Source organism: Lissotriton helveticus, chromosome 2_1 (assembly GCF_964261635.1).
Source record: "Lissotriton helveticus chromosome 2_1, aLisHel1.1, whole genome shotgun sequence".
In the NCBI taxonomy this organism is placed as follows: Eukaryota; Metazoa; Chordata; class Amphibia; order Caudata; family Salamandridae; genus Lissotriton; species Lissotriton helveticus.
The window spans coordinates 1,210,945,720-1,210,972,012 of NC_136059.1; positions in this window are offsets into that span (position 1 = coordinate 1,210,945,720).

Here is a 26,293-nt window from a genome sequence, read left to right on the forward strand (position 1 = left end):
AGGAAGTAGTAGTCAAAATGGCTGTGTTTCTCTCTCTTCCTTTATATATATTCAGGTACATAGCCAATCAAATGTCAGGTAAAAAAAGTAGAAAATGAAAGTAACATTTTAATTGGTTGTCAATTCCAACACTTCAGATGTGTGTTGTGAAGTAATTTACCTCAGGGTATTTAGAGAGGTCTACAGGCTAAATGGTTAAATGGAATTTCAATCAAATTTGTGAAAATGGTAGGCATTGGTATGTAGTATGAGCTAATCTATATTTGGTGAAATTGTCTCCAGTCGCTTTTCTGTAAACTACTTTCCCACCTTTTTTGATGGTGCGCTTCCCAGGGAGCGACCCGGTACGCGAACTGGCGAGCGCCCCGGTTCGCGAACCTTAAGCGTTACGGGAGTCCACCATTTTGTGTTTCGGTCGAATTAAGATACAAGATGGAGGGCAAATAATGTTCAGAATGGGTAGAAGGGGGCACGGTAGACTTATCTTGACCCCCTAGGTTTTCTGAGGGTGGCTGAGGAGGCCCATATGTGCGAAAAAAAAACATTTTTAAAATAATTTAGCGAGGTTAGCTCCCGGTTCGCGTACCGGGTAGCGCCCCAGGGAGCGTACTTTGTTGAAAATTAGTGAAAAATGTTAGAGTAAAATAATAATTGTGAGTGATCAGATGTAGGGTAGCTCTGAGAAGAGCTTTTGGGTTTATGGTACATTTAGGTACTTATAAGTAGGTACCAATGCACAGTCTTAAATTCAGAATGAAAATTCTGTTGCCCTCATCTGAGAAGTGAACTCCATCTCCTCTGTAGATATCTTGCATGTAGTAACGCAAGTTATTGTTGTGCAGGGAGCCCATTCCATGGTCTCTCATGTAAGCTGAAACAGATTTGTTTACATGCTTCCTCGACTTCTCAATTTGTGGACAAAATTGGTTTGACCACCTCCATTTCTGTCTTTGGCATATATTTGAATATACCAAGGCAGTCTGAGGAAAAAGTGCCATCAATTGCTCAAAGGTGTCCTTTAAAAGCATTTCCAGACCTACCCCAGTCAAAGTGCCCAAATCATTACCTCCACAGTGCACAATTAACAGGTCAGGTTTTGGCAAATGCATAAAGGTTTTCACCAATGGTATCAATTGGTGACATTTTAATCCTCTGTGGCCAAACCACTTAATTTCCACATCTTGTAAATTGAGGTTAGGTAAATTCCTGTTCTCAGCATACCTCTGAGCCCAATAGATGTAACTATGTCCAACAATCCAGACAGAAAACATGGTGAGAGAAGGTCCTCCTGCAGTCAGATGAAGTGTGGCAATGAAATGGCAGTTGAAAAAATAAGAGTTTAAAATGAAAAAAACTGTGGAGTTTCTGTGTTAATGAAGCAGTAACAGTGATTGGTGGATTTTGATTGCTGAAAACAGAAAGTTAGGGTGCATGGATGAGTTGTTTGAAAGATGTATTTTGAGTGGTCAAGAAAAAATCATTAAATGAAAGAATGCACTGGATATGAGGTGCACTGAGAGTTCAGAGTTCAATTGCAACATTGTTGTGTGAACTTGCAAACACCAGAGGTCTTCCAAGACGTGGTTGCCATGCAAAAAAGGCAGAAAGGGCAGAGGGGGGAAGGGTTTTCATTTGAAAAAAAGTGAGGGAAGAGTTTTGATTGGGTGACATGAGAGATATGTGTGAAGAATTACAGCATTTCTGTGCTTTTGATAGCTGCAGACTCTGGAGTGCATACCTTTTGCTCTGCTGAAGACAAATTGGTGTGTTTCTGAGACTGTTTTGAAACTCAAAGTATTTGCTAAGGTGAGAAAAGATTTCTTTAATTTAGATAGAGAATAGTGTGCTTTAAGGAGAAAATTATGAAGAAAGTTGTGTTCTTCAAATGTTGCTTTGTCTCAAGTGTTTTACAAATAGATTTTGTTTCTTTGAGAAAATGTAATTGGAGAAAATGTGAAGTATTAGTACTGACAGGGTGTTATTGTGCATAGGAGCTGTGGAGTCTTTTCAAATTATGACTTGAAAATCGTTTTTGAGGAAAATGAATGGTTATAATATTTATGACAAGGACATAATGGTGTATGCTTCATTATAAGGCAATTGAGTGTCTCTGATGTTATTTTTCCCATTTTAATGTAAGACCTTTCTCTGTGGAGCAAATTGCTTGTAAATATGCTCCCACCTGTGCATGGCAAATTTAGATTTTGAATGTTTGCGTTACATAGCCATGTTAAAAGTGACACAAACATGCTGCAAAGGCAATCAAAAAACGCTTTTATGTGTCTTAAGGACATTTTAATTCATTTCTCCATGTGCAGTGTTTTGAAATTATGATTTGAAAATCGTTTTTGGGGAAAAGGAATGGTTTTTAAATTTATGACAAGGACATAATGGTGTATGCTTCTTTATAAGGCATTTCAGTGTCTCTGATGTCATTTTTCCCATATTACATTAAAAGACCTTTCTCCGTGGGGCACATTCCTTGTAAATATGCTCCCACCTGTGCATGGCAAATTTAGATTTTGAATGTTTGTGTTACATAGCCATGTTAAAGGTGACCCAACCATGCTGGAAAGGCAATCAAAAAACGCTTTCATGTGTCTTAAGGACATTTTAAGTCATTTCCCCATGTGCAGTGTTTTCAAATTATGATTTGAAAATCGTTTTTGGGGAAAAGGAATGGTTTGTAAATTTATGACAAGGATATAATGGTGTATGCTTCTTTATAAGGCATTTCAGTGTCTCTGATGTCATTTTTCCCATATTACATTAAAAGACCTTTCCCCGTGGGGCACATTCCTTGTAAATATGGTCCCACCTGTGCATGGTAAATTTAGATTTTGACTGTTTGAGTTACATAGCCATGTTAAAAGTGACCCAAAAACTTGCAAAGGCTTTAAAAAAACACTTTCATGTGTCTTAAGGACATTTTAAGTCATTTCCCCGTGGGCAGTGTTTTCAAATTATGACTTGAAAATCGTTTTTGAGGTAAAGGAATGTTGTTAAAATTTATGTGTGCCATATGCCCCCAAATTTCTTTTTCAGGGGTGCAGCAGGGTGTTCTTGAGACACCCCTGCACCTTTGGAAAAATTCCTAATTTGCGATGAGCTAATTGCTAATCGCAAATTGCACCTTCATTCCTATGGGCCTCCTGGCCCATGGAAATGAATGGGTAATTTGCAATTAGCAATTTGCTCATCGCAAATTAGGAATGGTAAAGAATCGCTATTTCTTCCTTAAAATTCGCTATTTTGGAAATGCAAAATAGTTTGATGATACATATGGCGGTTCATCTCTAACAAGATAAGAAGCTTAGGGATACATTTATGATGACTGGCGCAATGAAGTGGACATCACTTACTTCATTGGTAGAGCTTTACATGTATTATCTCCTCTGTATTCTTCATCAAGCGTAACTTTCATCTGCAATCCTGAGTAGGCCTCACCTTAAACAAACCTCTGGATAGGGCACACCTTATCGTCATCCTGAATTAATAATTTAAAATGCTAGGGACAGATTTATGATAGGTGTATGCCTCTTTTGCGCCACTGTGCGTCACTTTTGTGATGCAGCGGCGGTGCAAAAGATTTGCTATGAGGCGACAAAATTACAAATTGATGCATTTAGGCAGATGTGTCATGGTGTAAAAAACACCGTGCCACATGAAACTGATGCAGCAGTGATGCAAAAGATGCACCATGCTGCAAGACAGGCCTCACTTGGGGCCATATGTATGAAGCTAATTAGCATTTGCAAAGGCCGAAGTTCTGTGAATTTCGGCCTTTGCGAATGCTAATTAGACAAATGGTATGTATCAAACAAGTTTGATGCAAAATAAGGAATAGCAAAATTTGCTATTCTTTATTTTGCGATTGCACTGAAGGATTTGCAAATTTTGTGATTTCTTAAATGCAATGTATCAAACAAAAAATATGCAAAAAATGCCATTAAGGATTTGCAAATTACCACCAACTTCTAGTTGGTGGTAATTTGCGAATTCTTTTCAAAAAGCTTTTTTTCCAAAAAACAAAAGGTGACATATGACGCCCATACATGCCCTTAGGGCATGTATGTGCGCCATATGCCCCCAAATTTCTTTTTCAGGGGGTGCAGCAGGGTGTTCTTGAGACACCCATGCACCCTTGGAAAAATTCCTAATTTGCGATGAGCTAATTGCTAATCGCAAATTGCACCTTCATTCCTATGGGCCTCCTGGCCCATGGAAATGAATGAGTAATTTGCAATTAGCAATGTGTTCATTGCAAATTAGGAATGGTAAAGAATCGCTATTTATTCCTTAAAATTCGCTATTTAGGAAATGCAAAATAGTTTGATGATACATATGGCAGTTCATCTCTAACAAGATAAGAAGCATAGGGATAGATTTATGATGACTGGCACAATGAATTGGACATAACTTACTTCATTGGTAGGCCTTTACATGTATTATCTCCTCTGTATTGTTCATCAAGTGTAACTTTGATCTGCAATCCTGAGTAGGCCTCACCTTAAACAAACCTCTGGATAGGCCACACCTTATCGTCATCCTGAATTAATCATTTAAAATGCTAGGGACAGATTTATGATAGGTGTATGCCTCTTTTGCGCCACTGTGCGTCACTTTTCTGATGCAGCGGCGGTGCAAAAGATTTGCTATGATGCGACAAAATTACAAATTGATGCATTTAGGCAGATGTGTCATGGTGTAAAAAAACCGTGCCACATGAAACCGATGCAGCAGTGATGCAAAAGATGCACCATGTTGCAAGACAGGCCTCACTTGGGGCCATATGTATCAAGCTAATTAGCATTCGCAAAGGCCAAAATTCTGTGAATTTCAGCCTTTGCGAATGCTAATTAGACAAATGGTATGTATCAAACAAGTTTGATGCAAAATAAGGAATAGCAAAATTTGCTATTCCTTATTTTGCGATTGCACTGAAGGATTTGCAAATTTTGCGATTCCTTAAATGCAATGTATCAAACAAAAAATATGCAAAAAATGCCATTAAGGATTTGCAAATTACCACCAACTTCTAGTTGGTGGTAATTTGCGAATTCTTTTCAAAAAGCTTTTTTTCCAAAAAACAAAAGGTGCCATATGACGCCCATACTTGCCCTTAGGGCATGTATGTGCACCATATGCCCCCAAATTTCTTTTTCAGGGGCTGCAGCAGGGTGTTCTTGAGACACCCCTGCACCCTTGGAAAAATTCCTAATTTGCGATGAGCTAATTGCTAATCGCAAATTGCACCTTCATTCCTATGGGCCTCCTGGCCCATGGAAATGAATGGGTAATTTGCAATTAGCAATTTGCTCATTGCAAATTAGGAATGGTAAAGAATCGCTATTTATTCCTTAAAATTCGCTATTTAGGAAATGCAAAATAGTTTGATGATACATATGGCGGTTCATCTGTAACAAGATAAGAAGCTTAGGGATACATTTATGATGACTGGCGCAATAAAGTGGACATTACTTACTTCATTGGTAGGCCTTTACATGTATTATCTCCTCTGTATTCTTCATCAAGCGTAACTTTAATCTGCAATCCTGAGTAGGCCTCACCTTAAACAAACCTCTGGATAGGCCACACCTTATCGTCATCCTGAATTAATCATTTAAAATGCTAGGGACAGATTTATGATAGGTGTATGCCTCTTTTGCGACACTGTGCGTCACTTTTCTGAAGCAGCGGCGGTGCAAAAGATTTGCTATGAGGCGACAAAATTACAAATTGATGCATTTAGGCAGATGTGTCATGGTGTAAAAAAAACGTGCCACATGAAACCGATGCAGCAGTGATGCAAAAGATGCACCATGTTGCAAGACAGGCCTCACTTGGGGCCATATGTATCAAGCTAATTAGCATTCGCAAAGGTCAAAATTCTGCGAATTTCGGCCTTTGCGAATGGTAATTAGACAAATGGTATGTATCAAACAAGTTTGATGCAAAATAAGGAATAGCAAAAATTGCTATTCCTTATTTTGCGATTGTACTGAAGGATTTGCAAATTTTGCGATTCCTTAAATGCAATGTATCAAACAAAAAATATGCAAAAAATGCCATTAAGGATTTGCAAACTACCACCAACTTCTAGTTGGTGGTAATTTGCGAATTCTTTTCAAAAAGCTTTTTTTCCAAAAAACAAAAGGTGCCATATGACGCCCATACATGCCCTTAGGGCATGTATGTGCGCCATATGCCCCCAAATTTCTTTTTCAGGCGTGCAGCAGGGTGTTCTTGAGACACCCCTGCACCTTTGGAAAAATTCCTAATTTGCGATGAGCTAATTGCTAATCGCAAATTGCACCTTCATTCCTATGGGCCTCCTGGCCCATGGAAATGAATGGGTAATTTGCAATTAGCAATTTGCTCATCGCAAATTAGGAATGGTAAAGAATTGCTATTTATCCCTTAAAATTCGCTATTTAGGAAATGCAAAATAGTTTGATGATACATATGGCGGTTCATCTCTAACAAGATAAGAAGCTTAGGGATAGATTTATGATGACTGGCGCATCACCAGGGATGTGCCAGTCATCCTGCGCTGCTGTTCCGCCACCCATGGTGTGCTGCATTTACAATGCGGCGCAGCATGGGGCAAAAATGGCACAGATGCGTGACGCATCTGTGCCGTAAAGGTGGCGCATTGCTGGAGTTGTATCGCAAGTGTGATGCAGCTCCAGCAAGGCTCAGGGGTGCCCCATCTCCACAATGTTGCGTCAAGACCTATGCCTGCTTCAAGCAGGCGCAGGGTTTTGACGTAGCTTTCTCCTATCTGATTGTAAATGCGGCACACCATGAGTGGCAGAGCAGCGGTGCACGTTAACTGGTGCATGCCTGGGGATGTGCCATTTAACATAAATCTGCCCCTTTACATTTAAGTATGTGCAGGGGACACAGAGTCGGTGAGGCTTATCCAAGGTTAAGAAGAGATGAGTCCTGTTCACTGAAAAATTAGACATAGGCTTCACCTGCTCAGCATCGTTGGACATGGCTATATAATAGCTGCAAAATGTTACTCTTGTTAAACAATTTTACTATTATAATCTCTGAGATTTGTCTCTTACTCTGCAACATCTCATTATTGTTATCTTTCTTTAAAGATAAAGACAACATCAACATGAGCGACAATCAGCAATCAGTTGATTTTGACTTCATCATTGAACTCGTAATTGAAACATCAGTGGATGTTGATCCCTTGGATGATTTAAATCCTGAGGATGAAGAAGAACGTGATGAGGATGCAGATTTGTCCGAATTATATGACATAGGATGGGAAGCTGACGTGCTTGAGCCTATGGAACTATAAACATTTATTTTAAAAATGTATAATAAATAAAAAGTAAAAATGTAAACCGTTTAATTTAAAAATAAAGACACCTTCAAAAACAGGTTATGTGTAGTGTCTTCAATAAAATATTAAAATATGCTCATAAAATTAGATCAGATTCACATATAAAATAGCACAGGTAACATGAATATAAATTCCATTTCTTTTCTGCTATTTCTGTATTCTAAATTTGCCAAGCACTAAAAAATCTTCTATGTAAAAATGTCAAGTAGTGTTTTAAGTTTTTGATTACTGTTATTGATTTACTGTTGGGTAATAGTGGTTAATAACATTTTTTATTATATTTTACCACAGATTCAACTGCAGTTCATTTCAAGATTTCAGCATGCCAACCAAAGAAAGAGTGAGAAAGGCTGCAAAACGTCAAAGACAGCAGGTTAATGAAAAAAAGCAGCAGTCCTCTAACAAAAAGATTTGTCAAGTCACCAAGAAAGCACCGGGTAAGAGTACAAAAACATTCATAAGAAATATCTGTAGTAAAAAAAATATTACTACAGAAAATGTTTCAGTCCAGAAAAAGAGAAGCAATTCAAACGGAAAGGAAAGGCCAATGAAAAATGTTACTGCTAGAGCAAGAGATAACTCTGTGCATGATAGTAGAAGGAAACAACAGTTTAGGGACATTCGTAAACGAATGTTCCGCAACAGGATAATTGGCAATTTGTTAAAAAATATTAAGAAAGGTCAACAGAAAGTGGTTTTTATAAGAGAAAAAAAAAAGTTGAGAAAGTTATTGATCAGGCATTTGAAATTAAACGTAAGTTATTTATTTTGATAATCAATAGAATTAGGAAGCTAAACAAGGCAATTTATGATTTCAAAAGAAATAGTAGATGGAAGAGAATAGTTAATCGTAGTAATTTTTGTGAAGTTTTTTCTGGAGAATGGATGCATAGTTCAAGCTGTGAGGCATTTTTTAATGAGGAGAGTTATTTCCAGGATAATGATTTGGTGCATGCAGTTGACACCAGTGGTCGTGCTTATGAAGTGAAAGATGGTTGTCCAGTTGAAAAAGAAAAACTTGTGACAACAGAGGCAGAAGAGGTGTTAGGTAATGAGGTTTTAGGAAGACGTGCTAAGGGTCCTGTGTACACCTGGAAGTGTAGTAGTATTTGCAGTGTGCGACAGGATTCCATCAATTTGCTTTGTGATTTTGTACGGTCATTTAATAAGAAAAGTTTGAAGCAGAAAATGAGGTTGTTGCAAGAATTAGATCCTTGCAGAGTGAGAGAAGTGACAGGTTTGCATGGTCATTCACTGGCTTGTCTTTCCAGGAGAGTATGCCAGAGTGTTTTTCATCATTTCAGGATGCTAGCAGTGCATCATAATAAAGTGAGGAAATTAGTTAGAATGTTGTATTATGCTAAGAGTCCAGCAATTATGCTTAAACAATTATGCGCTGCTCTTTTCCATGGTTCTGAAATAGATGTGAAGAATATATGTGAAGAAATTGAGTTTTGTTACTTTGGAAGTAAAGAGGAGAATGTTGAAATTGACCAAGAAGAAGCGGGTAATGTGGAAGATAGTGTACAGGTTTCCAGTACAGATAATTTCCAGAGGGAAATTGCGACGTTTCAGGTCAAATCAAGTGAGAGGCCAAATTTCACTTGTGTGTGTTGTCGACGCACTTATTATAAGAATCAGACTAAGTTAGTGGATTTATATGCAAAAAGTGAAAGGGAAAATAATAGTGAATGGAAGGATTTCGCAAAATACTTGATGGCAGAAAATTGTTTTGATTTGGGATTGGATCAATGTGTGTGTACTTTTTGTTGTTGCAAATTAAATCAAAACCAGATGCCTGCTAGAGCAGTTCATAATAATCTGGAATTGGTTGAGATTCCTTCTGAATTGAAGGATTTAAATACTTATGAATCTATTTTGATTCAAAGTATCCATCCCTTTCAGGCTATTGTAAGAATGGAGCCAAAGACAGGGAAATTGCCTCCATCAGATTTACAGAGAGGATTAAAGGGAAGAGTTGTTTATTTGCCTCTAGATTTGAAGAAAAACATTAACACAATTGGAGTAGAAAAAGTGGAAGAGGAACCTCTGGTTATCTTAGTTAATGGGGTTCCGACAAAGGATAAGAAAATATGGCAAGATTTAGTGGATGTTAGGAAAGTTAAAAAGGCAACATTGTATTTGAAAAAAAATAATAAATACTATAAGAATGTATATGTTGCAGAAGAGGAAGTAAGTGAGGAAGAGGATAGCGATTTGTGTGCTGGTCAAATTGAGAAAGTAGAACCCTCTACTAGTGAAGAAATATATGAACATTATAGTGTTCATCATTTGCATTCCAAGGAAGTCATGGGGAATGCTATTGAGTTGTTTCAAATGAAACAAGCCAAAGGGAGTCCCATTAGTGTTTGGGAGGAAAGTTTGGAAGCTCGGTGTTTCCCACAGCTTTTTCCAACAGGTCAGGGAGGAAGATATGATGAGCGACCTCATCAAATTCCTGCTTCTGAATACCGGACTTTGCGATTGTATGCAGGAGATGCTAGGTTTCGACAATGCATTCCTTATTTGTTTCATCTCCTGTTTGAAAGCGATCTGTCTGGACTGTCATATGCAGTGAACCACATCTTGAAAAGTGGTATACACATGCAAAACATCTCGGCAAGTGACTTTATGGATAAAGTCAATGTCCAAGACAGTATTTTGGATTCTCACCTGATTAATCTCATGGCGTGTCAGCGTGGTACTAATGAGTACTGGTACCGTCGTCATGGTGATTTAAAATGTATGCTGAGGAACTTAGGAACTCCCACATGGTTCCTCACTCTGAGCTGTGCCGAGTATGGCTGGGAAGACTTACTTGAATTTCTACGAGAGGCAAATGCTAACGTAGAAAACATCGAATTCAAGACACCCGGAGAACTGTGCTCTTTGGATCCAGTCAATGTATGTAGGTACTTCAATCATAGATTTGAAGCTATGATGTCTTTCATCATGAATAAGAAGAATCCACCTCTTGGAGAGGTGTTGGATTTCTTCTGGAGAAAGGAGTACCAAGCAAAAGGTGCTCCTCATATACATATGTTGCTGTGGATCAAGGATGCACCTAAATTTGGAACGGATCCAGAAGACTCAGTGATGAGTTTTATACAACAGTATTCTACGTGTGCTGTTCCAAACGCAAAGGAGAAGAAAAGCCTAAGAGAAAAAGTTCTGCGTTTCCAAAGCCATCGATGTGGAAAGTACTGTCGTCGTAAATTCCGAAACAAGGACAAGTTCTACACCAAATGTCGTTTCGGCTTTCCACGACCGGTGATTTCTAAAGGAAGAGTAAACAGTTTGATGTCTTCGCTGCGACATAATGTGATGAAGAAATCACCTAAAAACACATACAATTTGAAGAGGAACGAAGAGTCCAAGTACATCAACGACTACAACCCGGTGATTTTGTCCATGTGGAATGCTAACATGGATATACAGTTTGTGGCTGATAACTGTATGGCTGTGGCTCGGTATGTGACATCTTACATCACCAAAAAAGAGAAGACAGAATTGAAGGATATGTGGGAGGACATTTCCCATGAAAAGAGCCTCAGCAAGAAGTTGTACAGTTTCAGTCTGAAGATGTTGTCGCATCGAGAATTTGGAGCGTACGAATGTTCTGACCGGTTGTCTTCAGCAAGTCTCTATGCCAAGTCCAGGAGTATCGTTTGGGCGAGTCTTGGTCTTGCTGCAACGCGTAATCGAGTTCTCAAACCTGTGCGGGAAATTGAGTATTTGGCGGAAAAGGAGCCAAACAGTACCGACATTTTGAAGACCAACATGTTGGATACATATTATCCAAATCGAAGCATTCACCTCGAGAATGTTTGTCTGTATGAGGTTCTTCAAAATTACATATTCAAGAGGAACCTCAAAGAAGATACTGAGAAAGGAGTGTATGCTGTAATAGGAAGTGAGGGATGTCTGGTCAAGCAAAGAAAATGCCACTTGGTAAACCATCGAAAATTGAGTGGCGAATCTCCTGAAAAAATGGAGTTTTTCTATTTAGCACTTTTGCAACTTTTCAAGCCTTGGCGTGCAGAAGAGGAACTGCTTGGAGATTTTCTCTGTTACGAAGACTCTTTCAATGCCGCCAAGGAGACCATAGAATGTCCTGCTTTTCCCAAATATGTAGAAATGTTGAATGCGGAAATTGAGCAGGAAGCAATGATTGCAGCCGAGATTGCCAGAGACAGTTCTCAGGACATTCAGAGTTCTGCTTCATTGAGTCAGGATCCACTAGGAGGACCTGTTATCGAAAATTAAGCTGCCACTGCTATGAATGAAGTGGAAAGAGCCATGGCACATGCTCAGGAGGATGCGGTTAACTTAGAAGAGTTGGAAAGACAACTCAACGTTGAGCAGAGGAAAATATATGACGAAGTTACCATGCAAATTGATCATGGATTAAGTCATGACAAGAAAGAGTGCTCATGTACGTCGTTGAAGCCTGTCCGACTGTACGTGAGTGGAGAAGCGGGAACTGGAAAAAGTTTCCTTATTAAAGCAATTTCATGTTATTTGCAGGAAAGGACAGAGTCATCGCTGTCTTGTGTTGTCACCGCTCCAACTGGACTGGCAGCACATAACATTAAAGGGATTACTTTACATCGTTTACTGATGCTGCCAGTGGAGCATGACAACAAATTACAATATCACAAGCTATCTGGAGATGCTTGTTTTGAAGTTTCAAGAATCTTGAGGAAAATGAAACTTCTTATCATTGACGAAGTAAGCATGGTTTCCAATGTCATGCTTGCCTTTGTGCATTTGAGAATGCAAGAAGTTCTCAAAACAGAGTATGATGTGCTATTTGGTGGCAAACACATCATTGTTTTCGGAGATCTTCTGCAGCTGACACCAGTGAAAGGGCAACCTGTGTTCAAAATGCTCACGCAAGAAGATACCAGGAAGTGCCTAGGCAGCATTGGCAACGTCAATATATGGTTAAACTTCAATTATGCTGAACTGCATGAAAATATGCGTCAGGCGAAGGATGAAGTTTACAAGACTATTCTACAAGATGTTAGAATTGGAAAAGTGACCGAGCATGGGAAAGAAGCTTTACATGCACGATTACTGTCAAATTTATATCCAGAACAAGATGTTGTGCCTGAGAATATTTTTCAGAAAATTACTGAGAAGAAATCTGGAATATGTTTGATGCCAACTCTTGCAGAATGTGCCAAATTCAACAACAAAATGTTGCATTTAGAAAAGCAAGAGATTGTGAAACTGGAAGCTATTGACAGAGTAGAGCATATGGGATCAACAATTATTTTGTCTGAGAATCTGAAAACAAAATTGGATTCATTAGAGAAGAGTATATCTAAAACTGCAGGTTTTGAAAAGACTCTGAATGTGTGCTTGAACTGCCGTATAATTTTAAGAAGGAATTTACATGTTGAAAGAGGTCTGGTAAATGGATCAATGGGTAATGTTGTTGATTTTGTAAAATACAGAAATAGAGATGGAATTGAATTTTTAAAAATTAAATTTGATGGCATTGAGGAAGTACAGCTAATTGGTCGTTGTTCTGCTAGATTTTTGCTTGTAAAAGACTTCTATGTTCGCCGTAAGCAGTTTCCTGTTTGCTTGGCATATGCGGTGACAATCCATAAATCGCAAGGTTTAAGTGTAGACAGTGCATTGGTGAATATTGGCAGTTCTGTGTTCAAGGAGGGTATGGCATATGTGGCATTGTCACGAGTTAGAACTTTATCGGGATTGTACTTGATTGAGTGTGATGTCACAAGCATTTGTGCGGATCTAGATTGTCTTAAGGAATACAATAGGTTAAGAAGAGAGTATGCGCCACATTTGCCTCAATATCCTTTGTTTGAGAAACATGTGGTAGGCCGGAAACGAAGAAATGTGACCAATACTGGGGAGGTTGTAGCAAAAAGACGAAAAGTCGATGAACCTGAAATTATAAGCAGAAACAAAAAGGATTCTGTTGAAGATGTTGTTGGTTTTCAATTTGAAAACAGTTCTGGTGTCAACTGCTATGCTAATGTAGTGGTTAATGTTTTGTTTTCTCTAGAAAATGTAAAAGAAGAGATTGTGGTCAATTCTGATCAAAGATTTTGCAGTTTGTTAAATTCTGTCTTAGAAAAATGTAGCACTGATAGAACAAACATAGAAAGTGTGTCTGAAATTCGAAATCTGTTAGACAGATGTTCAGGCCAAACACAATTCTCTCAAAATATTCAGCAAGATTGTCAGGAGTTTTTAATGTATATGCTTGATGTATTGCATGCTGAAGGTGTAGATGTAGATCAGCTGTTTGGGCTTTCTTATCAATGGCAGCATGACTGCGAGAACTGTAGGGTATCAAGTACCACTAGTGTAGACTCAGAAAGATTTATATATTTAACTTTGCCAGACAGTAAATCAGTCTCCTTTAATAAGCTAGTAAAAGCAGCTGATCACAACATGGAGTGTAGCCAATGTAAATCTGAAATGATGTCCACATTATTTATACGAACATATGGCCAGTATGTCATTTTAATGGTCCAACGATGTAGGCCTGATGGAACAAAATTGACAACTTTAATTAAAAATTTTGTGGCTTCGCAGTTGTCAATATCAGAAAGGACTTTTGTAACTGCAGCAATTATATATCATGACGGTCCTTCAACAACATCAGGACATTACACAGCTTATTTAAAGTCTAGAAATGGCTGGTCATTCTGCAATGATTCTGTTTTAATTTTCAAAAAAAAATTGCCGTATGACCTTAAAAACTCTTACCTGGTGTTTTTAAAACCAAAATTTTAGGGAAAGAATCTCGGGATGTGCTCTGAGGAATTTCAAGAAGTTCTAATGGCTCCTACACGATTTGGCCTTGAGGATAAGTGTAGTTCAGAGACATAACTTCTAACCATAAGACTGGACGTCATGGAGAAATAAGTGCACTTTGAATGAGTTCAGAAAAACTATTTCTTTTTATAAGCTAATTGAAGCAGCCAATCAAAACATAGAGTAGAGGGAATGTAAGTCTGCAATGCTGTCTACTGTTTTACATTGCTTTGTGATTAAAAGTGATGTAGAGAATTAAATAATTGTAGTAGTCATAGAGGTAGTGTAAGTCTGCTTCATAGTAAGCAGTATCAGTGTCATAGGAAATGTAGAACATGACTGAGGAAGAAGGGGAAGATATTACTAGTCCAGGATTGTGAAAATGATCTTCAACATTTTAATTCTGAAAGTTGCGGAAATGCCAAATGACGGGATTGGCTTACAAGAAATCCAAGAGTTATAAATGGCTCTGACAAGATTTGGCCTTGTGGAAACTTGTGGTAGAGAGCAAGAAGTCATTTATTGTATGTAACATGTTTTTCAAAAGGATGGAGGTTTTCTTTCAGAAAGTGGCGGGCTGAAAGTAATAACAGCACAACAGAGTGTAAGCTGTTCATAGGACATCCTTTGACGTCATGGAAAGTAAGTTAACTTTAAGGAGTTCTGAATTCTGATTTGTTATGTTGTATGGGTTTTTTAAACACAATCATTTTGATTGTGTTTTTTTTCCCCGCTGTTATATGATGAATACCTTCAAGTCACTGTTTTTAGTGAAATTTGATACATTCTGAGAACAGCAAAAATAAACCATTTAACATGTATAATTAATTCTGTACTGTTTCCATTTATGATGTACATTTAGAACTGTGTAGGAGGCATGGAGAAGGAGAGGCTTCTGTAAGTGTCAAAGTTCTTGCATACAGTGCTCATATTCTACGTAGTCTTTCATATGATAGACTACATTTCCACAATGAGATACCTAAGCAAAGGAAACACAGGTCATATGATTGTGGAATGAGCTAAAAATTTGCATGTTTTTCAATTATATTACCTGTGTTTCCTAACATTACACACCACATTGTGTAGATGAGGTTTAGGCCTGTTGCTGGAGACAGAGGAGGTCTGACATTTGTTCAAGAGTGCAGTGGACATTACTGACTTCGTTGGTAGGCCTCCACATGTATTATCTTCTCTGTATTCTTCAACAAACCTAAATTCCATCTGCAACCCTGAGTAGGACTTACCTGAAACAAATCTGTGGATAGGTTACACCTTATTGGCATCTTGAAACAATCATTTAAAATGTTAGGGTCAGATTTATGGTGGCCGTGCGCCTCTTTTGCTCCATTGTGGGTCACTTTTGTGTAAAAGATGCACCATGTTGCAAGATAGGTTTCAGTTCATCTCCAGCAAGATACCATCAGTTTAAAATGTATATAATTAGCATTGTGTAGGGGGCATGCAGAAGCAAAAGCTTTTATAAGTGTCAAAGTTGTTGCATGCAGTGCTGCACTTCTAGGTACTGTTTAATATGCTGGACTACATCTGCACTATGAGATACCTAAGCAAAGGCAACACAGGTGATGTGATTGTGAAATGAGGAAAAGAAACTCCACATTTTTCAATTACATCACATGTGTTTCCTAAGTTTATGAATGACATTGTGCAGATGAAGTTTAGGTCTGTCCACGGACACAGAAGAGGTCTGGCCTTTGTTCAAGAGTGAAGTGGACATGACTTACTTCATTGGTAGGCCTTCACATGTATTATGTCCTCTGTTCTCTTCAAACAACTCAAAATTTCATTTGGAACCCTGAGTAGGTCTCACCTCAAACAAACCTCTGGATAGGACACATCTTATTGGCATCCTGAAGCAATCATTTAAAATGTTAGTGTCTTGCGACACTTTTCTGAGACAACAGCAGTGCAAAAGATGCACCATGTTTTAAGATAGGCCTCACTTCATCTGCATCAAGATACTGTTAGTTTAAAATGTATATCTTTAGGACTGTGTAGGGGCCTGGAGAAGCAGAAGCTTCTGTCAGTGTCAAAGTTGTTGAAAAACTGTTTGTCCTTCAATCTTTTCCCTTGTCTTTTGTAATTTTTAAATACATGTTTTAATATTTTTCAAATGTTTGTTCTCTCTTTCACAGATTGAAAGTATAAAAACAAAAAGTGAGTAATTTAACGACAATTATAAGGTAAATGTTTTGTATTCTTTTCGTTACATTTCTATCACATTCACCTACTATTAGTTCCACAGCTTCATTTCTTTAACCCTCAGTTTCCTGCCTTTGCTACTTTCCTCATTCCTTTCTCTATTACCTACTTACTCAACTCCTTCCACTCTTTTTCTCAGTCCCTCTCTTCTCATAGTTCCTCACTCTTGTTCACTCACTCCGTCTCTATTACTCTTAGTGTCTTTGACAGATCACTTTTTCACTACTTGTTCATAATGCTTTCTCTGTATAGTTGAAGCACACTAAGGGGCATATTATGAACACAGCCAATAAAATTATTGCTGTTTTTATTGGCAGAAAACTGGTGCAAAAGTGGTTTTAGCGGCAGTTTTCTGCCGCAAAAGCGGCTTTGGTGACATATTTCTGCCGATAAAAGCTGCAAAACTTTTATTGCCTATGTTGATGATATGGCTCTATGTTATTAACATTTCTTTGCTGTTTCAATTAATCTTTTTCTGTTTTTTTTTTTTTCTGTTTTCTATTTTTTCTCTCTGTTATTCCCCATGTTTTAATCTTATTTTGAACATTCACTCACATTCTCCAAGAAACTCTTCTTTGTTATTGTTCTACTCTCTTTTTTTTCTTTCACTTCCTTATCTATTTTGTTTTCCACAATTATACCCTCTTCCGTCTTTTCTTCGGTAAATAGATCTATTAAACAGTATCTCTGGTTTACTCCCTATAGCTGTCTTTCTTTTAACATCACTCTCTGTTTACTTTCCTTATACTTACTCTTCTTTTTTTTTTTTTTTTTTATTTTTGGGTTCGCTCCCGGTTCGCGAACCGGGAAGCGAACTGGGAAGCAAACTAAAAGAAATAGAGCTTGCCAGAGTGCTAAACATTCTAGCAATTTTTTTTGAAAGGGGAGGTAGTTCTGAAAAGAACTTTTTTTTTAATGTTTTTGTTGTTTTATATATTTTTTTATTTTTTGAACATTTTTTGTTTTTTTTGTATTTTTTGAACAATTTTATATTTTTTTTGGTTTTTTTGGGGGGGGAAACAACAAAAAACAGGCATTGAAAAGGGCTCAACAGGAGCAAAAAAAAAATTACTGTCTGGGGCGGTTAGGGCAATTATGATTCTTATAAGCTAGGTTGATGGAATTAATACTCATGTTACCACATGATATCAATGCACCGCAGTGCAGACAAGTATATTTCATATGCCCAAAATTCTCCTGGTTGTTTGGCACGGTTTCCCGTGCCTCTGCTGCTGTCAATGATATTAACGATGTTGACCTGGCCACAGGAGTTGCTGTTGGGTTTTGTTCCATGTCACGTATTTCCGCCCGGCTGTAATTCAGTGGATGCCACCTGTTCATGTGCCTATGCATGGTATAGTTCCCATAGCTATACTTTTTATCAGTCCCTCTTGATAATTTCTCTTTGCAAATGAGGCAGGTGACATAGCTCGCATTTACTTTCTTCTGCCCTGGAGGGATTGAAAAAAACTGCCAAATGAAACTGGCTTTCCTATGGGAAACCCGGGGCACCTCTTCCAAGAACTGTGGTCCTTCTCTCTCCTCTTCCTCTAGTTCTTCCTCTTCCTCCTCTGTGTTGGTGATGACCTGGGGAGGTGGTCCTCTCTTCCCATGAGGAGGTGGAGGTGGTGGTGGGGGTGCACCAGCTGAAGCAGGTACTGAAGCCATTGCTCTACTATGAATAAAGGTCTTCCTCTCACAATGATGAAAGTCAGAGTGAGGAAAGAAGGAGGGGTTTTCATCATTTGGGAAAAACAATAGTTCTAAACCAATGAAAAGTGTTATTTTTAGGTCACCTGACCTAGCCTTACATGATTATGAAACCAAAAGTTAAATGAACCAATGAAAAGTTTTATTAACAAGTCACATGACCTCTCACACTTATGTTACGCGCTGCGGAACGCGCCCCGGATCGCTTCCGGGTCGCTGCGCTTCGCGCCTCGATTCGCGCTCCGGAGCACTTCCGGGTGCGCTAACGCGGCGCGTCATAAGACGCATTACGCGGCAACGCGATACGTCGCGCTTTCGCGAAGCGCCGCGGATCGCTTCCGGGGAGCTGCGCTTCGCGTCTCAGTTCGCGTACCGGAGCACTTCCGGGTGCGCTAACGCAGCGCGTCATAAGACGCATTACGCGACAACGTGATACGTCGCGCTTCCGCGACGCATCACGATGTTGATTTCTAACACGGAACATTTACCGGTTCGCGGACCGGGTCGCGGCATCAAATTGAGCTAACAGAAAGCTTCCAGGTTCGCGAACCGGGAGCGAAACAAAAAAAATATAAAAAAAAAAAATTATTAATAAACATATAAAATATATTTTTGGATTTAAAGAAGAATACATTTTACAGCTATAGATATTAGCTTTTAAAAAACCAATGAAAATCACTGAAAAAACCATAGGTTATAGACGATATATAGTTAGGAATTAGAATTTACAAAACCTTGAAAATTCACTGAAAAAACCATAGGTTATAGACCATATATAGTTAGGAATTAGCATTTAAAAAACCTTATTTTACTCACACAAAACCATTGAAATTCCATATATAGTTAGTTGTACTAACTATATATCGCGCACCCGCAATCCACTGCTGATCATGTCACATATTACATCATTCATGACATGGTCAGTGACATCACTGATGACATCACTGATGACATCTCAAATGACATCACTGATTACATCACTGATGACATCTCAAATGACATCACTGATGACATCACTGATGACATCTCAAATGACATCACTGATGACATCACTGATGACTACATCCAGTGACTGTATAATTCTGTAAAGTTAAAATATGTCTTACATATTGAAGAATGAGTGGATGTATAAGTGTCTTGATGAAGGATTTAGTAGGGGCATGACTGACTGTATGAGTGACTGATTAAATGTGTCTCACTGAGTGCATGGGTTAGTGACTAAACTGTCTTAATTTGTGCATCATTATGTCTGTTGTTCTGTAAACTGCTGCATGTGTTGATCAGTAGCTATATGAGTAACTATATGGGTTATTGATTGGTTGCCCAAGCATTTGTATGGGAGACTGAGTGTGTGTGTGGGTTGCTGGGAGGTGTATGACTCTGTGCATATATGTGTGAGCAGTTGATTCACTAGATGTATGGGTTCAAAAGTGCATGTGGAAACAGCTGTATGGGCGGTTGACTGTGTGCATGAGTGTATTGGTGAGTGAATGGATATCTCAGTGCTACATGTCAAAGTAAGTACATATGTAAAATACAGTACATGTGAGAGTTGACATATATAAATAACTGTGCATAGGAGCCAGTGAATGTGTGAGAGGCTGTATGGATCATTGTGAACTTGTATCCAGGATTGTAAAAGTGAGTAAATATGTGTTAGTATATGTTTCAATAAGTAAGGTGTGTATAACTGTATAGTTGAGGAAATGGAGGTGTGATTGATTCTTTGTATGACTGACTAGGTGTCTGAGTAACTCCATGGATGAGTGACAGTCTGTGAGTGTATGTTTACACTGAGTTTATCTAAGGTTATATTAGAGTCTGAAGAGGTTCATCGTATTATCACATGAATGATGTCATCAGTGATGTGATCAGTAATGTCAAATGAGATGTCATCAGTGATGTCATCAGTGATGTCATTTGAGATGTCATCAGTGATGTCATCAGTGATGTCATTTGAGATGTCATCAGTGATGTCATCAGTGATGTCATTTGAGATGTCATCAGTGATGTCATCAGTGATGTCACTGACCATGACATGAATGATGTAATATGTGACATGATCAGCAGTGGATTGCGGGTGCGCGATATATAGTTAGTACAACTAACTATATATGGAATTTCAATGGTTTTGTGTGAGTAAAATAAGGTTTTTTAAATGCTAATTCCTAACTATATATGGTCTATAACCTATGGTTTTTTCAGTGAATATATATATATATATATATATATATATATTTCAAATATTCATCTGTACATACACATACATTATCTACTGGGGATCTAGGTAGTTATAGTTAGGACTTAATTTCCATAGGAAGAACTTTTTTTGTTTGCCAATATATTTTGTGCCATTTGACAAAACCTTACAAAATGTTCTAAACTATTACAACGCTCAGTTCAACTGCAGTCTGGAAAGTTCTGGGGCGATCTGTCTAGTGGAGGCGGGGAAAAAGGGGGGTTCCAAAACATGCTATCCGTGTGTTAGTTCCCATAGCGTTTATAAATGCTACTACAGCCTGAACTGCTGGATTGAATTACACCAAACTTGGCAGGTAGATAGCTTTTGGTCTAGCAAGCACACTTTATGTGATTTGGATTAAATCTGTTCAGTAGTTTTAGAGATATTAACCCTTTGCTGCTAGGCCTCCAAGTGTTAAGCCTTTTTTTGGCTATTTGGGGTAGTTTGTGCTTAGGCCCCTGTAACTTTATGACCACATAAGGTATCTACGCCAAATTTGCGTCCTTTACTTCCAACATCACAGGGATTCGAAATGTACCCAGAGTTTGTGGATTCCCTTGGAGGGGACCCAAAAATTAGCCAAAATAAAGCTACATTTCGTTTTTTTTTTTAAATATGGAAAAAAGGGCTAAAGATGGAAGCGTCTGGTTTCTCCCCTGAAAATGGTATCGACATAAGTGTTGTGGTGCTGCAATCACCATCTTCCCAGTTTTCAGGGACAAGCAGACTTTTGTCAGAAAACCAAAATGTTTTACACAGTTTTGGCATTTTTCTGGGACATAGCCTATGTTTGCTATTTTTTGTGCTTTCAACCTCCTTCCAGTTAATGGTAAAAATGGGTATTAAAGCAATAATGGATCCTGGAAAGCTATACATTTCTGAAAAGTAGACAAACTTGGAATTCAGCAACAAGTCATTTGTGTAGATCTTTCAAGGTTTTCGTATAGCAACTAACAGTTGAAAATAGAAAGAAATTGAAAATGAGTTAAAAAAACAGCCATTTGTGCCAACGTTTTTACCTGTAACTACTACTAAGTAAGACAGATGTTTAAAAGCAATTGTCAGGTTGTCAGTAGCACAAGAATATAAGAAACACCACTAACCTTTCTCTTTCGGCCAGCAGAGACGATGATAGATGATAATCCCCCCAATTCCCTTGAAAGCACCCCCCAGCAGAGGAAGAGAATCTTGCTGCGTGAAATCGTGCCCAGGGGAAAAAGGGAAGGGGATAAAATAACAAACTTGCTGCAGGCGCTCTGGTCTCTTCAGGGTCTGGTCTAGGAGACTGTATGGCACCCGTATGGATTTGACCCTGCATGACAGGCATGAGGAGCTGACTCTACTGTCTAAACAGGTTCCATATAGATTTCTCTACACACACTCACCAGAAGTTCTGCAGCTAAGGTACCAAATAAGAAGGTACGTTCAAGACTAGAAAGGAACACTACTAGCATGAACCCAGGAACAAGGGAATACGAACGTCTTAATTCAAATGAAGAAAAGAAAACAAAAATAACTGTTGTAAATCACAGCAACTCAAGTAGTTCCAATGTACCAACTACACAGTGATATTTTTCCACAAACTCTTCTTGTGAATATACAAAGTGTATTTCCTGTAAATGATGATAAATGCCCCAAAAATACGAAGTAAATGTCAAAAGTCAAACAAGGTCCAGCTTACAGACCCATGAAGAAACTGCACACCTGTGCTGGAAAGAAAATGTAATTTAACATCTTCCGGCATACTCCGCAGTACTTTAAATCAGAATCATGGAGTAGAGAAACAAGAGGTTAGGGGCTGACACCAATTTATCAAAAGAACAGACAGCCAAATGTCATGGTGCAAAAGTAAGGCGCTCCGGTGCTTCCTTTGCAACTGCAGAGTTTTCAGAATAATAATTGAAAAAAACGAGTCGCAGCAACATAGAAAGCGCTCCGGTGCTTCTTGGAGTTACCGCGGCTCTGACAGACAGGAAACACGGAGACGGGTACACAAAGGAGGCACGCCAGCACTCCTTCCGAGAATACCTGTACACCCGTAGGAACTCTCCCGGGAGTTTCAGGAAGTGAGCAAGACACGGTCAGCAGGAAAAGACAGGAACAATGCTGAAATGCTTCTCGCTGGAATCCGGCGGGGGAAACCATCCGCCATTCCAAATCTTCAAGAACGAATGCCAAGCACCTTCCTCTTGCGAAGGAGGTGCTTAAATTCGGCCTGCCCTTCGCCTCTCTTTGACTCGCCCCACTGCCAGTTGGGAGCTGTAGTTCAGGGGGCCTTTTCTTACTCTAAGCCCGGGAGTTGGCTTATGAATGTAGCGGTGAATAGCCTGTTTGGCGGTCCTCTGGTAGGAGATCCCTACAGCGATATACTGTTACATCCGCTGGACTCTTCTGGTTGTGGGAATTTATAGGACTTGTAGGTTCACCAAGAACCCAAGGAACCCAGAGCCAATAACTGAGCAGCGTTTTGCAATGCTTTTTTATTGTGTACCGGGTATATAGCGATTCATTTGGAAAAATATAAACAGGGAACAATCGTTATGAAAGTCACCTATTTATTTATGAAATGGGAACAAAATATAGAGTTTATAAACAGTAGCTATTAGCACACCTCCGAAATTGTGAGTACCTATACCAGCATGTGAATTATAGGTCATTTTTCAAAGTGACTCCTTTTTACACATTCTTACATTTGGAAGGCAGAAATGCATTGAAAGTCAATAGGTAATAACAGTTGCTCCACAATGTTGTGTTCCCCTAAGTCTTCCAATAAAAATGATTCTTCCCTTGTGTGGGTAGGCCTAGTGCCTCAAACTTTGTAAAAATAAAATTTTCCTCACATTTCTGTAGTGGACAGTTCTGGAATCTGTGTTGATTCCCAAAATTCCACCAACCCCGCATTCCCGAAAACCTACCAAGAAAAATGGTACCTCACTTGTGTGGGTATGACTAGTGCCCACGACAGGAAACAGCCCAAAATGCAATGTGGACACACCACATTTCCACAGTGAAAACAGACCCTTTTTTTACAAACTACCTAGCTGAAGATTTTGAACCCTAGCTCTGCCGGCACTTAGGGAACCTAGCAAACCTATACATTTGGGAAAACTAGACACCCAAGGGAATCCAGGATGGGGTGAGTAGTCTGGCTCTCAACAGGTTCTGTTACCCAGAATCCCTTGCAAACCTCAAAATGTGTCCCAAAAACACATTTTCCTCACATTTCTGTATTGGAAAGTTCTGGAATCTGCGTGGATCCACAAACTTCCACCTACCCTGCATTTCCCAAAGTCTTCCGAGAAAAATGGTACCTCACTTGCGCAGGTAGGCCAAGTGACCATGACAGGAAACTGCCCAAAACGCAACGTGGACACACCACATTTTCACAGTGAAAACTGACCCTTTTATTGCAAAAAATGTTAGAACTGGCTATTTCTGGTAGGCTAAGGCTGACGCCAAAGCCAGGCAGAAACCACCATTCTAGTCAGGGCAAGGAAGTCACACGCCAAGATAACCCCTGCTCACCCCCTTGGTAGCTTGGCACGAGCAGTAAGGCTAAACTCGGAGGCAATGTTTAAAACATTTGCGCCAGCACACCACAGCAACAACATCCAAGGCACACCACAAAAGGAACTCCACACACGGTTATATTAAAATAACTTTTGTATTGTCAAAACACATCAGATAGAAATCACACAGGTACATTGTGCCAACTGGCACGGGCAACATTCATAAGGGATTATTTACAAGACAGGGCCACATAGGCCACTGTCAGAATCAACACTTTTAGAAATAGAAATACTGGCAGAAATTAGAATAAAAGGATATAAAATCACTGTAGCACAAAATAACAGTTATAAATCTCATCCAGTAACTACTGGGAACAGGTAAGTACCACCTACGCAACCCTAAACACCTTAGGAGAATGTCACGCAGGGAACCAGGACCTCACTAGGACCACCTGTATTAGAAAGAACAACCACCTAAGAATAAAATACATTTAGGGGTATAAACAAGAACACATTACCCATGATGCATGAAACACATTCAGAGGAGTAGTAAAGGGAAACACATGATGCATAAACCTACACATTCAGAGGTGTACGGACAACCACCTCAGTATCACACAGCGTTTAGGGGTCTAGAAAAGAGCACATTACCCATGATGCATAAATATACATTCAGAGGAGTAGTAAAGGGAAACACATGATGCATAAACCTACACATTCAGCGGTGTTAAGAACAAAGCACATGATGCATCACAAACACATTCAGAGGTGCAGCGCTAAGAGACACATGACGCCTAAAACATTCAGAGGTGCAGTGCAGGGAAAGAAAGACATGTGATGCATAAAAACATTCAGAGGTGCCCCAACACAACTCAATAGAGCAAAAACACACAGTAGGCAATTACCATCCTAAACATAGCAGGTAACCACATTGCGCAAAACTTACATAAGCCACCACCTGTGGCATTCCCTAGGCCAACTGGCCTTGTTGGGGCTAGGACGCCCTGTGTCTCAATGTCAGGGGCCTAAACGGTGCAGGTGCCCACTACTTGCTGGGCACCTGTGGACAATCCCAAGACCTAAACGGTGCAGCTGCCCACTAATTGCTGGGCAGCTGGGAACTTCAAACTGCGGCAAGGGCTCTCACTGGCCCTAGGCAAACTGCGCCGCAGGGGTTGGAGCCACACAGGCTCTCCAAACACATACGTCCACGTTGGAGCCACACAGGCTCTTGCACTGGTGTCCCCCAAGAGCCTCACTGGGCTCTAAACATCATGTGGGTGGTGAGCCCTTCTGGACTCTAAATATCAAATGCCCCCAAGAGCCTCACTGGGCTCTAAATACAGTAAATGCGGCCACGAGCCTCGCTGGGCTCTCAACACCAATTAATTGTGGCCACGAGCCTCGCTGGGCTCTTAACATTAAGTAATTGCGGCCTCGCTGGGCCGGGATCGGCTCTTCAAACCAAGAGCCCACACGAGCCTCACACTCGAGGGGAGGGACGGGCACCGGCAATGTGCCCCGACGCCCCTCTCCCTTCTCAGGCACTCACCGGGTCACGCCGATCACTCGGGCCCATCTCCCCCGAAGGCGCTCCTCTCATCATGGCTCTCGGCGGCTCCCAGCAATGCTCGGAGCACACGGGCCAATCCGGTCGCGGCTCCTGGACGAGCCCCTCTCGACGCCACAGTCTCTTCTGGAGCATCCACCAATCGGAGCGCGGCACTCCGAGACAAACCTCCACCAGCGGCCCAATCACTTCCCGGCCTCACAGGGCGAGCCTCCCAGGCCCGCCAATCACAGCGCGGCACCGTCCGGCGGCCATGAAACACAGCTCGGGCCGCGGCGGTGAACAAAGGGGCATAACGAAGGGTGGGCACCCTCGCTATTAAAATAAAATAGAGAAGCGAGGTGGGCACTCGCAAAACGATCACATCAGCGGGCCAAGTCGCAGGGTAGGCACCTGCTAATCCTCACCCAAAATGCGTGACGGCGACACGCTTGCCCTTCAGCAAAAGCGCTCTCAAGTGCTAGGAGATAAAATAAAGCGCTTCCATCGCGCTGGGGGCACTGGGGGCACTGGTAGCACCCACAGGCCTCTAGAAATGACCCCTATAGCAAGAAGGGTCCACGGAAGTTCTTCAGGTGATGTAGCAAGTCCTGGGTGGGATAGGAAGAAGGTCCAAAGGATCCCAGGGCAGAGCAAACTCCTTCAGGAGTCCTGGGGCTGGGCAGGGCCCAGGGATTCCCCTGGGCCCAAGCAGCAGCACGCCCCTGGCAGATTCAAGTCCAAAAACAAGAACATTTTGGAAGGGGACACAGCCCCTTCTTATACAGAGAAAAGTCTTTGAAGTCTTTGTGCAGGCAGTGTGAGAACCAGCTAGAACTGGTTATAGGGAAGTCCTTTCAGTATCAGGGACAGAGGTGACAGTCGCCCAGCGGGGAGGT